Here is a 13,622-nt window from a genome sequence, read left to right as displayed (position 1 = left end):
CGGACACGACTGAGCGACTTCACTTGGACTTTTCACTTCCATGCATTGGAGAAGGAAATGGCAACCCATTCCAGTGTTCTTGCCTAGAGAATCCCAGGAACTGGGGAGCCTGGTGGGCTGCAGTCTATGGGGTTACACAGAGTCGGACACGACCGAAGCGACTTAGCAGCATCCTATCTGACTGCAGGAGAGTTCATTCTTACACACCACCTGCAGCAGGTGGGTGGGCACAGTGACCCTCAGTGGCCAATCCCAGCCCACTGCATTCTCTGCGCCACTATGATTGGCTGAGAGGTAGGCTTCTCAGCCGTGACGCCTAATCTGCCTAGACCAATCAGAATTTCCCCTCTGGTTCAGCTAAGGGAACACTTGGGGGAATGACATTTTCCCCTAGATCATAAGCCATCAAGAGTAACTGAGAGCTGTTAGGGGCAATCTTGGCCTCCATGTGGAGAGTTCTGGACAAAGACCATGTCCCAGAGGAAAAGAAGGGATCACGGAGAAGGAGGGGGTTAAGGAGTCTAGATGACATCAACTGGACTCCTGAATCCAGTTCGATGCCAACCCTTATTTATATTGCTCAGTTATAAGGAAACAATATATCTCCTTTTCTTTCCTTATACTGGCTTGATTTAAATGTATATTACTTGTTAAACAAAAACAAACATATTGACAATGAAAGGTAAGGAAGCGAGATGAAATAGGCTTGGACAGGATGGGTGGTCTTTGAGGAACACCTGCAGGGAAGTTTGCCTTGTTACGGTGAGTAGGTTCTCCCAAGTTGTCAGTAAGAGACGCTGTAACCCAGCTTCAGTTTGACTCTTCCGTTGATGCGCTGAGGGGTTCTGCGCGCACCCTTCCCTTTAACTGTGAAAAGTGAAAGTGAAAGTCGCTCAGTCTCATCCAACTCTTGCCGACCCCATGGACTGTAGCCTTCCAGGCTCCTCTGTCCATGGAATTCTTTAGGCAAAGAATACTGGAGCGGGTAGCTCTTCTCTTCTGCAGGGGATCTTCCCAACCCAGGAATCTCCTGCATTGCAGGCAGATTCTTTACCGTCTGAGCCACGAGGGAAGAAACAACATTTCACTTCAAACCATCAATGTAATACGTTTAGACAAAAGAGGCTATTAGTCTTGGAGAGGGCTGCTTCCATTATCATCAAAATACATTCTCTTCCTGCTTTCTTCTGTGTGCTCTGCGCCTCTCCCTGAATTCCTAGATACAAACTAGAGTGCCTGGTGCGGAGCAGTAACATCCAGGATTAGATAATTAATTATCTAATTAATTATCTAATAATTAAATAATTATCTAATAATTAAATAATAACAGCACAATTCAGTATAACTGACCACTCTCCGGAGCTTGCACCTTTGCTAAAACAAGCAGCACATCCCAACAGAAAAAGTGCAAAGAGAGCTAAGAAAGTATTAGAGACCTTGATTCCAGTGATTTTTAAAAAATTGGGCTGGAGGGACTTCCCTGGTGCTCCAGGGGTTAAGAAATCCATCTCCCAATGCAGGGGACATGGGTTTGATCCCCAGTCAGGGATCCCACCTGCCTAGAGGCAACTAAGCCCATGCGCTGCAATGCACAGCCAAAATAAATAAAGTTTAAAAATAATAAAATAAAACTGGGCTGGAGAAAAGATTGTATGTCCATGAGTAGAAGACAGAGAGTAAAGGGGGAAGATGGTGCAGAGAGCAGGGAAGCAGGAGGAGATACGGGAGGAGGAGGTAGCACAGGCGGGAAGAGAAAGCTACAAAGCACGTGGAGAGATGAGGAGTAAAGAAAACGAACCATAAGCTCCTCCTCTGGGGCCTCCATAGGCAGGGACAACCACATAACCCAAGGGGGCCAGTACCCACGCCAGCATTCTTGCCTGAAGAACCCCATGGACAGAGAAGTCTGGCGGGCTACAGTCCATGGGCTCACAAAGAGTTGGACATGACTGAGGCAACTTAGCACACACGTGCAAAGCCCAAGTGTGGAGCTGCAAGCAGATAGGGTGGGAGGGGGTGGTCCCTGGAGAAAGGGAACCAGCCATGGCTTACTTGACATCCGAGAAGCCATTTTGACCTAAGACATTTTGTGATCTAAGCTGGGCCCAGTGCTTGCCCTTGAACAGGTCTCAGCAATCAAGGATTTTAAGGGAAGTAAGAGAAGGCAGAAGGAAGGAAAAGCTGTCAGGAAACAATAGTTGAGCAATAAAACAGAGTTCTAGTTCCTCTTCAAGTGAGACAGATCAGTAGATAGAGATCTATAATGATTTGACACATGTCCTTGCATTCTGTAGGAACTAAGCCCTCCTCTCAAGGGGAGGAAAGAAGGATGATTTTGACCCTCCTTACTTCATTCAACTAAAGGACTCTCTGTCAACCTTTGGCCCAATTCTATGCTAAATTTTCCTCTGCTCAACCTCCTTCATGAATATGCACATACCCTTTTGCTTAAAACTTCCCCAGTGTTGCTGTTTGGGGAGACCCTACTTTGGGGAAGACCCCAGGTATTATTCTTACCTGCTGCAAGTAATAAATCCTTCTTTCCCCTATCTTTGACTTGGTTGTGCCCACTGGCTCAACACCTACCAACAGGTGAACTCAGTTTTCAAGTAACAGAGTCCCCTTGTTCAGAGCTTACTAAGAGTTTCAAGATGGCGATGGCAGAGCATGAAAGCAATCTTGGGTTCTGTGACTGTGCAGTAGCCTGCCATGAGCCTGGCGCTGTCTGCAGGGCAAGATGAACTAGATCAGGATTTTCACAGGATGTTCTGTAAGTCTCAGATGTTCCAGGAACAAAAGGTTCCTTCATCCCCTATCTGGGAAGCAGAGCATAAACCTCATTCATTTTTCTTTTTAATCATAGGGTTTTCTGTTGGTTTTTTTTTTTTTTTTCTTATTTGGGGTATAGTTACTTTACAATGTTGTGTTAGTTTTTGCTGTACAATGAATATGTACGTGGATCATGGAAAAAGCAAGAGAGTTCCAGAAAAACATCTATTTCTGCTTTATTGACTATGCCAAAGCCTTTGACTCTGTGGATCACAATAAACTGTGGGAAATTCTGAAAGAGATGGGAATACCAGACCACCTGACCTGCCTCTTGACAAACCTGTATGCAGGTCAGGAAGCAACAGTTAGAACTGGACATGGAATAATAGACTGGTTCCAAATAGGAAAAGGAGTATGTCAAGGCTGTATATTGTCACCCTGCTTATTTAACTTCTATGCAGAGTACATCATGAGAAATGCTGGGCTGGAAGAAGCACAAGCTGGAATCAAGATTGCCGGGAGAAATATCAATAACCTCAGATATGCAGATGACACCACCCTTATGGCAGAAAGTGAAGAGGAACTAAAAAGCCTCTTGATGAAAGTGAAAGAGGAGAGTGAAAAAGTTGGCTTAAAGCTCAACATTCAGAAAACTAAGATCATGGCATCTGGTCCCATCACTTCATGGCAAATAGATGGGAGAACAGTGGAAACAGTGTCAGACTTTATTTTGGGGGGCTCCAAAATCACTGCAGATGGTGCTTGCAGCCACGAAATTAAAAGACACTTACTCTTTGGAAGGAAAATTATGACCAGCCTAGACAGCATATTAAAAAGCAGAGACATTACTTTGCCAACAAAGGTCCATCTAGTCAAGGCTATGGTTTTTCCTGTGGTCATGTATGGATGTGAGAGTTGGACTGTGAAGAAAGCTGAGCGCCGAAGAATTGATGCTTTTGAACTGTGGTGTTGGAGAAGACTCTTGAGAGTCCTTGGACTGCAAAGAGATACAACCGGTCCATCCTAAAGGAGACCAGTCCTGGGTGTTTATTGGAAGGACTGATGCTAAAGCTGAAACTCCAAAACTTTGGCCACCTCATGCGAAGAGTTGATTCACTGGAAAAAACCCTGATGCTGGGAGTGTTGGGGGAAGGAGGAGAAGTGGACAACAGAGGATGAGATGGCTGGATGGCATCGCCGACTCTATGGACATGAGTCTGAGTGAACTCCTGGAGTTGGTGAGGAACAGGGAGGCCTGGCGTGCTGCGATTCATGGGGTCGCAAAGAGTTGGACACAGCTGAACGACTGAACTGAACTGAATATGTACGAATATGTATGTACATATAGCCCCTGCCCCAGAGGCGGTGGAGGAAATGAAACCCTCCTACACTGTTGGTGGGAATGTAAATTGGCGCAGCCACTATGGAGAATAGTATGGAGGTTCCTTAAAAAACTAAAAATAGGACTACCATGTGACCCAACAATCCCACTCCTGGGCATATATCCAGAGAAAACCATAATTGAAAAAGACATGTGTCGGGCTTTCCCTGGTGGTCTAGTGGTTAAGAGTCAGCCTGCCAATGCAGGGGACACAAGTTCGATTCCTGGATCGGGAAGATTCCACATGCTTCGGAGCAACTAAGGCTGTGCTCACAGTTCCTGAAGCCCCCCTGCCCGAGCTCCACAGCAAGAGAAGGCACTGCAATGAGAAGTTCGCACACCACACTGAAGAGTAGCCCCATTGTCTCAACTAGAGAAACCCTGGGAATAGCAATGAAGACCCAGAGCAACCAAAAATAAAAAAATAAATCTTAAAGACAAACAAAAAATCATGCACCCCACTGTTCACTGCAGCACTCTTTCCAATGGCCATGGTTCCATGGCTATTGGAACCTAGATGTCCATCGACAGGTGAGTGGACAAACCCTGTTCTGAAAGATCCCCTACTCACATGAACACCTCCAAGAAGTCCTTTGGAAAAGAAGCTTCTGTGACTTCATTTATACTAGCGTATTTTATACTGGCTTGACCACAGAAACACTGTCCCTCTAATACTCCATGTTAACATCCCACAGAACCCATTTTGCAAAATGCTTGAAGTGCTAGATGACCTTGAGGTTCCCTGAGGTCACCCACAGCAGCCCTTCCCACCCTGAGATTTGATGTTCAAGAACTGGCTGTGCTTGGCCTTGAGGGGACAGCCATTTCCTTTCGCTAGACTGGGAGGCAAGGGGAGGGGCAAAAGAGGGGGTAGGAGGAGCCCCAAGAGTTTACTGTGGCTGCAAAACCTGTAGGAGGTTCTCCAAGATGAGCCATCCATTCCCCTAAACTCCCCTCCACGCAGACACAGAAAAGCCTTTGCTTTAATCTAAATGTACTCAAAATGTTCCCTTTTCGTGAATGCCTAATGTCCCTGGAAATTTTTCAAAGGGAATTTGGCTACCATGTGTGGGACAGGGACTCCATGGCTATAGTAAATAAATACAGATACAAAATTTGTAGGAGCCTTGCAATGGCAGATCATTGTATCCAAAGTGTATCATTGTTTGTGGGGGCGAACTTATGCCCAGAACTCTATATTTACAGCAGCTTTAATCAGGAACCCAAGAACTCCTCAAATTTAAACCATCACCCTTGACAGAAAGTGAAAAAAAAAAAAAAGAAAGTCACCCAGTCATGTCCAATTCTTTGCGATCCCAAGAACTATAGCCTGCTAGGCTCCTCTTTCCATGGGATTGTCCAGGCAAGAATACTGGAGTGGGTTGCCAATTCCTTCTCCAGGGGATCTTTCCAAACGGGGGACTGAACTCTGGTCTCTTGCACTACACGCAGAATCTTTACCGATTGAGCCACCAGGGAAGCCCTTGATAGAAAAACTTCAGTTAAATCTCAGTGTGGTTGAGAAGAGCAAGGTTGGATGGAGAAGAGCCCCCAGGTGTGTTGTTTGGTTTTGTTTCGGTTTGTTTGCTTCTCCATATACAGTAGGGTAAAGACTTAAGTTTTGAGCATAAGCTCAAGGTTGGATCTCTTCTGTTCTTTCCTCTCTTTGTTACAGTGGACAAGTCACTAAATTCTCTTCTCTATGCTTTTGTTTTATCGTCTGCAAAATGAGAATAATAGTGGTGTTAAAGATTTTTCTAACAGTAAGACAATGCATGAGAAAGCCCTCTAAAAATCTGACTGCAGCAGGCTTTACTAAAACACTTCCTACGTTCTGATTACAAATGTGAAGAGCCCGATTTTCACAGTGAGGCATGCGCTGATGATTTTTAAATTAGAAAGAAAAAAAAGGGTTATGAAAATACTCAGCAAGAATTCCCCCCTCAGTGGTCATGTTGCTTGAAGGTTCAAACTATAACCAAATACTATGAAATATGCTTAAAGCCCCCTTTACACAGCATGCCATGTGTGCTCAGTCCTGTCTGACTCTTTGGGACCCCCTGGACTGTAGCCCACCGGGCTCCTCTGTCCATGGCATTTTCCACGCAAGAATACTGGAGTGGGCTGCCATTTCCTCCTCCAAGGGATCTTCCCAACCCAGGGATCTGAACCCGCGTCTCTTGGATTGGCAGGCGGATTCTTCACCGCTGAGCCACGTGGGAGGATTTTCCCCCTCCCTTTCCCTGAATCCTGATGAAATACATCAACTGGTTCTTAGCAAGGTATCAGTTCAGCAGGGACTCTCAGAGGGCGCTTCTGCCACCTGCTGGCTCGGAGTGGTATGACAAATGTGCTTTACCCAGACAAAGGGAAATTGTCTAAAACCCAGGCGGGAGGGAGGTCTTCGGACCTGGAGCCTCACTGTTCAAACTGTGGTCCTCTGGCCAGCACGCAGCACTGGCATCTCTGGAAGCATGAGGGAAATGTCGATTCAGACTGCATTTTAATAAGTTCCTCCACCACAGACACAGGAAACAAAACTTACTGTTACCAAAGGGGAAGGGGAAGGGTAAACGAGGAATCTGAGATTAGCATACACACACTAAAATTAAGCAACGAACAAGGACCCAACGCAGAGCGCAAGGAACTATACTCGATATTTTGTAATAATCTATAAGGGAAAAGAATATGAAATATATATGTGTGTGTATATATATATGTGTGTGTGTATGTATGACTGCACTAATTTGCTGTACACCTGAAACTAACACATTATAAATCAACTAATACTTCAGTTAAAGAAAAAAGAAATAAAGGATATACCGACCCCTCAACAAATAAAATACTGCATTAAAAAATCCTCCAGGCAATTTATATGGAGTTCAAGAAACATGCTCTGGAAGATTTACTCTAGTGACTAAAGGTCAAAGCAAATTGCATAGGAACCTGGAATGTCAGGTCCATGAATTAAGTCCAATTGGAAGTGGTCAAACAGGAGATGGCAAGAGTGAATGCCGACATTCTAGGAATCAGCGAACTAAAATGGACTGGAATGGGTGAATTTAACTCAGATGACCATTATATCTACTACTGTGGGCAGGAATCCCTCAGAAGAAACGGAGTAGTCCTCATAGTCAACAAAAGAGTCCGAAATGCAGTGCTTGGATGCAATCTCAAAAACGACAGAATGATCTCTGTTCGTTTCCAAGGCAAACCATTCAATATCACAGTAATATAAGTCTATGCCCCAACCAGTAACTCTGAAGAAGCTGAAGTTGAAGGGTTCTATGAAGACCTATAAGACCTTCTAGAACTAACACCCCAAAAAGATGTCCTTTTCATCACAGGGGACTGGAATGCAAAAGTAGGGAGTCAAGAAATACCTGGAGTAACAGGCCAATTTGGCCTTGGAGTACAAAATGAAGCATGTCAAGGCTAACAGAGTTTTGCCAAGAAAACGCACTGATTTTAGCAACACTCTCTTCCAACAACACAAGGTAAGACGTGACACATGGGCATCACCAGATGGTCAATACTGAAATCAGATTGATTATATTCTTTGCAGCCAAAGATGGCGAAGCTCTATATAGTCAGCAAAAACAAGACCAGGAGCTGACTGTGGTTCAGATCATGAACTCCTTATTGCCAAATTCAGACTTAAATTGAAGAAAGTAGGGAAAACCACTCGACCATTCAGGTATGACCTAAATCAAATCCCTTATGATTATACAGTGGAAGTGATGAATAGATTCAAGGGATTCGGTCTGATAGACAGAATGCCTGATGAACTATCAATGGAGGTTCGTGACATTGTACAGGAGACAGGGATCAAGACCATCCCCAAGAAAAAGAAATGCAAAACGGCAAAATGGTTGTCTGAGAAGGCCTTACAAATAGTTGTGAATAGAAGAGAAGAGAAAGGCAAAGGAGAAAAGAAAAAATATACACATTTGAATGCAGAGTTCCAAAAAATAGCAAGGAGAAGTCAGAAAACCTTCCTTAGTGATAAATGCAAATAGAGGAAAACAATAGAATGGGAAAGTCTAGAGATCTCTTCAAGGAAATTAGAGATACCACGGGAACATTTCATGCAAAGATGAACACAATAAAGGACAGAAATAGTATGGACCTAACAGAAGCAAAAGATATTAAGATGTGGCAAGAATACACAGAAGAACTATACAAAAAAGATCTTCATGACCCAGATAATCATGATGGTGTGATTACTCACCTAGATCCAGACATCCTGGGATGTGAAGTCAAGTGGGCCATAGGAAACATCATTACGAACAAAGCCAGTGGAGGTGATGGAATTCCAGTTGAGCTATTTCAAATCCTCAAAGATGATGCTGTGAAAGTACGGCACTCAATATGCCAGCAAATCTGGAAAACTCAGCAGTGGCCACAGGACTGGAAAAGGTCAGTTTTCATTCCAAGCCCAAAGAAAGGTAATGCCAAAGAATGCTCAAACTACCGCACAATTGCACTCATCTCACACGTTAGTAAAGTAATGCTCAAAATTCTCCAAGCCAGGCCTCAACAGTACATGAACTGTGAATTTCCAGATGTTCAGGCTGGATTTAGAAAAGCCAGAGGAACCAGCGATCAAATTGCCAACATCCATTGGATCATCGAAAAAGCAAGAGAATTCCAGAAAAATATCTACTTCTGCTTTATTGACTATGCCAAAGCCTGTGATTGTGTGGACCACAATAAACTGTGGAAAATTCTTAAAGAGATGGGAATACCAGACCACCTGACCTGCCTCTTGAGAAATCTGTATGCAGGTCAGGAAGCAACAGTTAGAAATGGACATGGAACAACAGACTGGTTCCAAATCGGGAAAGGAGCACGTCAAGGCTGTACATTGTCACCCTGCTTATTTAACTTACATGCAGAGTACATCATGAGAAATGCCAGGCTGGAGGAAGCACAAGCTGGAATCAAGATTGCTGAGAGAAATATCAATAACCTCAGATATGCAGATGACACCACCCTTATGGCAAGAAAGCTAAGAAGAACTAAAGAGCCTCTTGATGAAAGTGAAAGAGGAGATTGAAAAAGTTGGATTAAAACTCAACATCCAGAAAACTAAGATTATGTCATCCGGTCCCATCACTTCATGGCAAATAGATTGAGAAACAGTGGAAACAGTGACAGACTTTATTTTCTTGGGCTCCAAAATCATTGCAGATGGTGACTGCAGCCATGAAATGAAAAGATGTTTGCTCCTTGGAAGAAAAGCTATGACCAACCTAGACAGCTTATTAGAAAGCAGAGACATTATTTGCCAACAAAGGTCCTTCTAGTCAAAGCTATGGTTTTTCCAGTAGTCATGTATGGATGTGAGAGTTGGACTGTGAAGAAAGCTGAGTGCCGAAGAATTGATGCTTTTGAACTATGGTGTTGGAGAAGACTCTTGAGAGTCCCTTGGACTGCAAGGAGATCCAACCAGTCCATCCTAAAGGAAATCAGTCCTGAATATTCATTGGAAGGACTGATGTTGAAGCTGAAACTCCAATACTTTGGCTACCTGATGCGAAGAGCTGACTCATTTGCAAAGACCCTGATGCTGGGAAAGATTGAAGGCAGGAGGAGAAGGGGACCACAGAGGATGAGATGGTTGGATGGCATCACCGACTCAATGGACATGAGTTTGAGTAAACCCCGGGAGTTGGTGATGGACAGGGAGGCCTGTCGTGCTGCAGTCCATGGGGTCACAGAGTCGGACATGACTGAGCGACTGAACTGAATGGAACTGAAAGGTCAAAGAGGAATTCTAAAAGCAAGAGAAGCCATTAGATAAAATAAGAAACCCATGTAGGGATAGGAACTCTCAGAAAGTTTAGCACTTCTGCTGTGTTTAGTTCAAGCCCTGTCACCACCAATGAGTAAACTGAATTCTTTGCCCCACAACTCTGATTTTCTTAATTTTATTTTCATTGTATTTTCTACTTAATCTTTTGAAGGCTTTTTTTTTCTTCCACAGAACTATTTCTATAATTTTATAATAATAAAATTACCCTGGAAAGCAGAATTCCTTCCCATTCCAGAAAAATTGTGTTTTTACTATTGTATCTTCTGAATTATTGTCTTAGAGAGTAATTGTTTGCAAGCAACAGAAACGAATTCAGGGAAATATAAACAAAAAAGTGTATTTGATGGATACAGTGGTAGCTTATAGAATCAAAGAAAAGCTGAGCAATGAGGTCTGAGAAAGGACAGGAAGCTGACGTTTCCAAGGTGACACCCTCGGGAAACACCTGTGCCCACTGTTTTCGGCCTTGCCGCTTTTGCTGATAAGAATGCAGATTCTCAAGACGGAGAATCTGTTCGACCTCACTTGGTTTAGGCCTGGCTCTTGGAGAAGGAAAGCCTGAGTCTTTTGCTTTCAAGACTCACTGAGCGAGTATCTAATGAGGAAAGCTGTGTTCAGTGGGCTTCCCTCATAGCTCAGTTGGTAAAGAATCCACCTGCAATGCAAGAGACCCTGGTTCAATTCCTGGGTCGGGAAGATCCGCTGGCTAAGCTACCCACTCATCTTCTTGGGATTCTCTTGTGGCTTGGCTGGTAAGAATCTGCCAGCTATCTGGGAGACCTGGGTTCGATCCCTTGGTTGGGAAGATGCCCTGGAGAAGCAAAAGGCTACCCACTCTAGTATTCAGGCCTGGAGAATTCCATGGATACAGTCCATGGGATCACAAAGTGTTGGACACGACTGAGTGACTTTCACTTTTCACTTTCATAGTCAACATCTGCTGTGATTGGTTGGGCATGGTAACACCCATGTCATTCCAGTTGTTATATATTTGGACTATCACCCCTGAAAAGGGGTTGGTCCCCAAGGAAAACAGGGGTTTTAGCTGAAAACGAAGGAATGGATAATTGGCAGGCAAAACCAAATGTGGTTTTCCGTATACATCTTTATCATGAAATAGACATGCACCCACAAGGTACTGATTGAAGAAGATGTTGATAATATATTTGCTTTAAGAACCATGTATCTGTATGTATTATTCCAAGAGGTATTCAGAGGTTAAGGAGAAGGAGGATATTTTTAATCCCTTATGCAGACAATTGGAGCACTCAGTGAAATCTTGATGAGCTTTGGCTAATCTACTTTCTACTACATCATCAGATTAAAACAGAAATTAAACAGTGGAAAGGGCTCCTGCCTGCCAAGACTTCTGGTGTACATCACCCCTCTAACATTCTAATGTATTCACAGGAAATGTCTTACAAATGGTGCGGTTTTGTTTTTTTTTCTTTTTTAAAGAAGAGAAAATAAAAATGATTGTGTAGCCATGAAAAATACATTCTGTTACCAGAGTCCCATCACAGTTCTTTCGAAAAACATCTCGGGGGAATAAATAGCTGCAGTCTCATAGCAACATTGAGTTCAACAATACTCAGAGCTTAAAGATATTCTTGGGTTAGAAATTCATGCCTACAGAAGGATGGTACCCGGAGTTACTCACTGTTAATTGCAGATAATAAAGTCAGTCCACGGCCAGGAGAAATGAGTCAGTCAGGTAGTCCTTCTTGCTTCCTTGCAATTTGGGAGGACTGACCCCATAAAGCTGAATGAATGAACCTGTCTGTCACAGAGAGAGCTCCATGACATACCAGTAGCCTGACAAAGGCTTCTTAGCTGGGCACCATCTACAAATAGCTAATGATAATGAGGGTTATGATGGCAACAGCAGGAAGGAAAAAAGGATGGAACTCCCTCCCCATAGACACTTCCTATAGTTATCTCCATAAGCAGGGCTGTAGTGTTAGCTGTGTCTTATTTCTCTGCTTTAAAATCGTTCCATGAAGTCAGATAATCTATTTTTGTTGGAAAACATTAGTTTCTTATCAAAATGTACAAGGATAGGGGCCTTCCCTGGTGGTCCAGTGGTTAAGACTCCACTCTCCTACTGCAGGGGGCCCGGGTTCGATCCCTAGTTGAGGAACTTAGATCCTATATGCAGGGCACCCATGGCGCAAGTAATCAGTAAATGCACATTTCGTTGATCTTGTTTTATCTTTAAAATGTAAGTGGTTTTTGCATTCTGTGCCATGATCTATCCTTGTATGTTTTATTTATTGATTGATTGATTGCCTCACCGCATGTGGGTGAGGTTGAATATTACTAGTTGAATATTACTCAACCAGGGATCGAACTTGTGCCCCCTGAAGTAGAAGTCTGGGGTCTTAACCACTGGACCACCAGGGAAGGCCCCTATCCTTGTATATTTTAACAAGAAACTAATGTTTTTCAACCTAGTGAATATAACAAAAAGAGAAACAGATTCGCAGATATGGAGAGCAAACCAGTGGGGAGAAGGAAGTGGGGAGGGGCAAGAAATGGATAGGGGATTTCAAGGTACAACACTATGTATAAAATAGATAAGCAACCAGGATATATAATACAACAGAAGGAGTATAACCAACACTGTATACTAGCTATATAACTATAAGGGGGATATAACCTTTAAAAATAGTGAGTCAGTATGCTGTACACCTCAAAGTTGTATAATACTGTACATCAACTATACCTCAATAACAGCAAATAATACAAATTATGACAGCATATATTATTATTTACATGTAGAATCTAAAAAAGTATCCAAATGAATGTATTTGCAAAACGGAAACAGATTCATAGACGTAGAAAATAGGCTTCTGGCTACCAAAGGGGAAAGTGGGGAAAGAAGAGGGAAGTTTGGAGTTTGGGATGAACATGTACACACTGCTGCTAAGTCGCTTCAGTCGTGTCTGACTCTGTGCGACCCCATAGACGGCAGCCCACCAGGCTCCGCTGTCCCTGGGATTCTCCAGGCAAGAACACTGGAGTGGGTTGCCATTTCCTTCTCCAATGCATGAAAGTGAAAAGTGAAAGTGAAGTCGCTCAGTCGTGTCCGACTCTTAGCGACCCAATGGACTGCAGCCTACCAGGCTCATTGGTCCATGGGATTTTCCAGGCAAGAGTACTGGAGTGGGGTGCCATTGCCTTCTCCACATGTACACACTGGTATATATCAAATAGATAAACAGCAAGGTCCTACCGTATAGTACAGGGAACTATATTCAGTATCATATAATAACCTATAGTGGGAAAGAATCTGAAAAAAGAATATATATATACATTCGGATCACTTCACTGTACACCAGAAAGTAACACAACATTGTAAACAAACTATGGACACAGAAAGCATCAGTCCCTCAGTCGTGTCTGACTCTGTGACCCCAGGGACTGCAGCCCGCCAGGCTCCTCTGTCCATGGGACTCTCCAGGCAAGAACACCGGAGTGGGTAGCCATTCCCTTCTCCAGGGCATCTTCTGGACCCAGGGATGGAACCAGGGTCTTCTGCATTGCAGGCAGATTCTTTACCATCTGAGCCACCAGGGAAGCCCAAACCAACTATACTTCCATTAAATTTTTTTTTAATTTCATCAGTAAAAATAAATAAATGAATACATAATT

General features: G+C 43.4%; 1 protein-coding gene across 1 annotated transcript in view; it reads right to left on the bottom strand.

Annotated features, from left to right (window-relative positions):
* TIAM1 (TIAM Rac1 associated GEF 1) overlaps nucleotides 1-11,712 on the bottom strand; it is a 492,037-nt gene extending 480,325 nt beyond the window's left edge. The window contains exon 1 of the mRNA XM_055567705.1: nucleotides 11,629-11,712. The gene's annotated coding sequence lies outside the window, so the exon portion shown is untranslated. The remainder of the gene's footprint in view (nucleotides 1-11,628) is intronic.
* Nucleotides 11,713-13,622: the final 1,910 nt, after the last annotated feature.

The sequence above is a fragment of the Bubalus kerabau genome, chromosome 2 (assembly GCF_029407905.1).
Source record: "Bubalus kerabau isolate K-KA32 ecotype Philippines breed swamp buffalo chromosome 2, PCC_UOA_SB_1v2, whole genome shotgun sequence".
Taxonomy (NCBI): Eukaryota; Metazoa; Chordata; class Mammalia; order Artiodactyla; family Bovidae; genus Bubalus; species Bubalus kerabau.
Note: the sequence above shows the minus strand (reverse complement) of the source record. Positions and strands in the feature narration are given on the sequence as shown.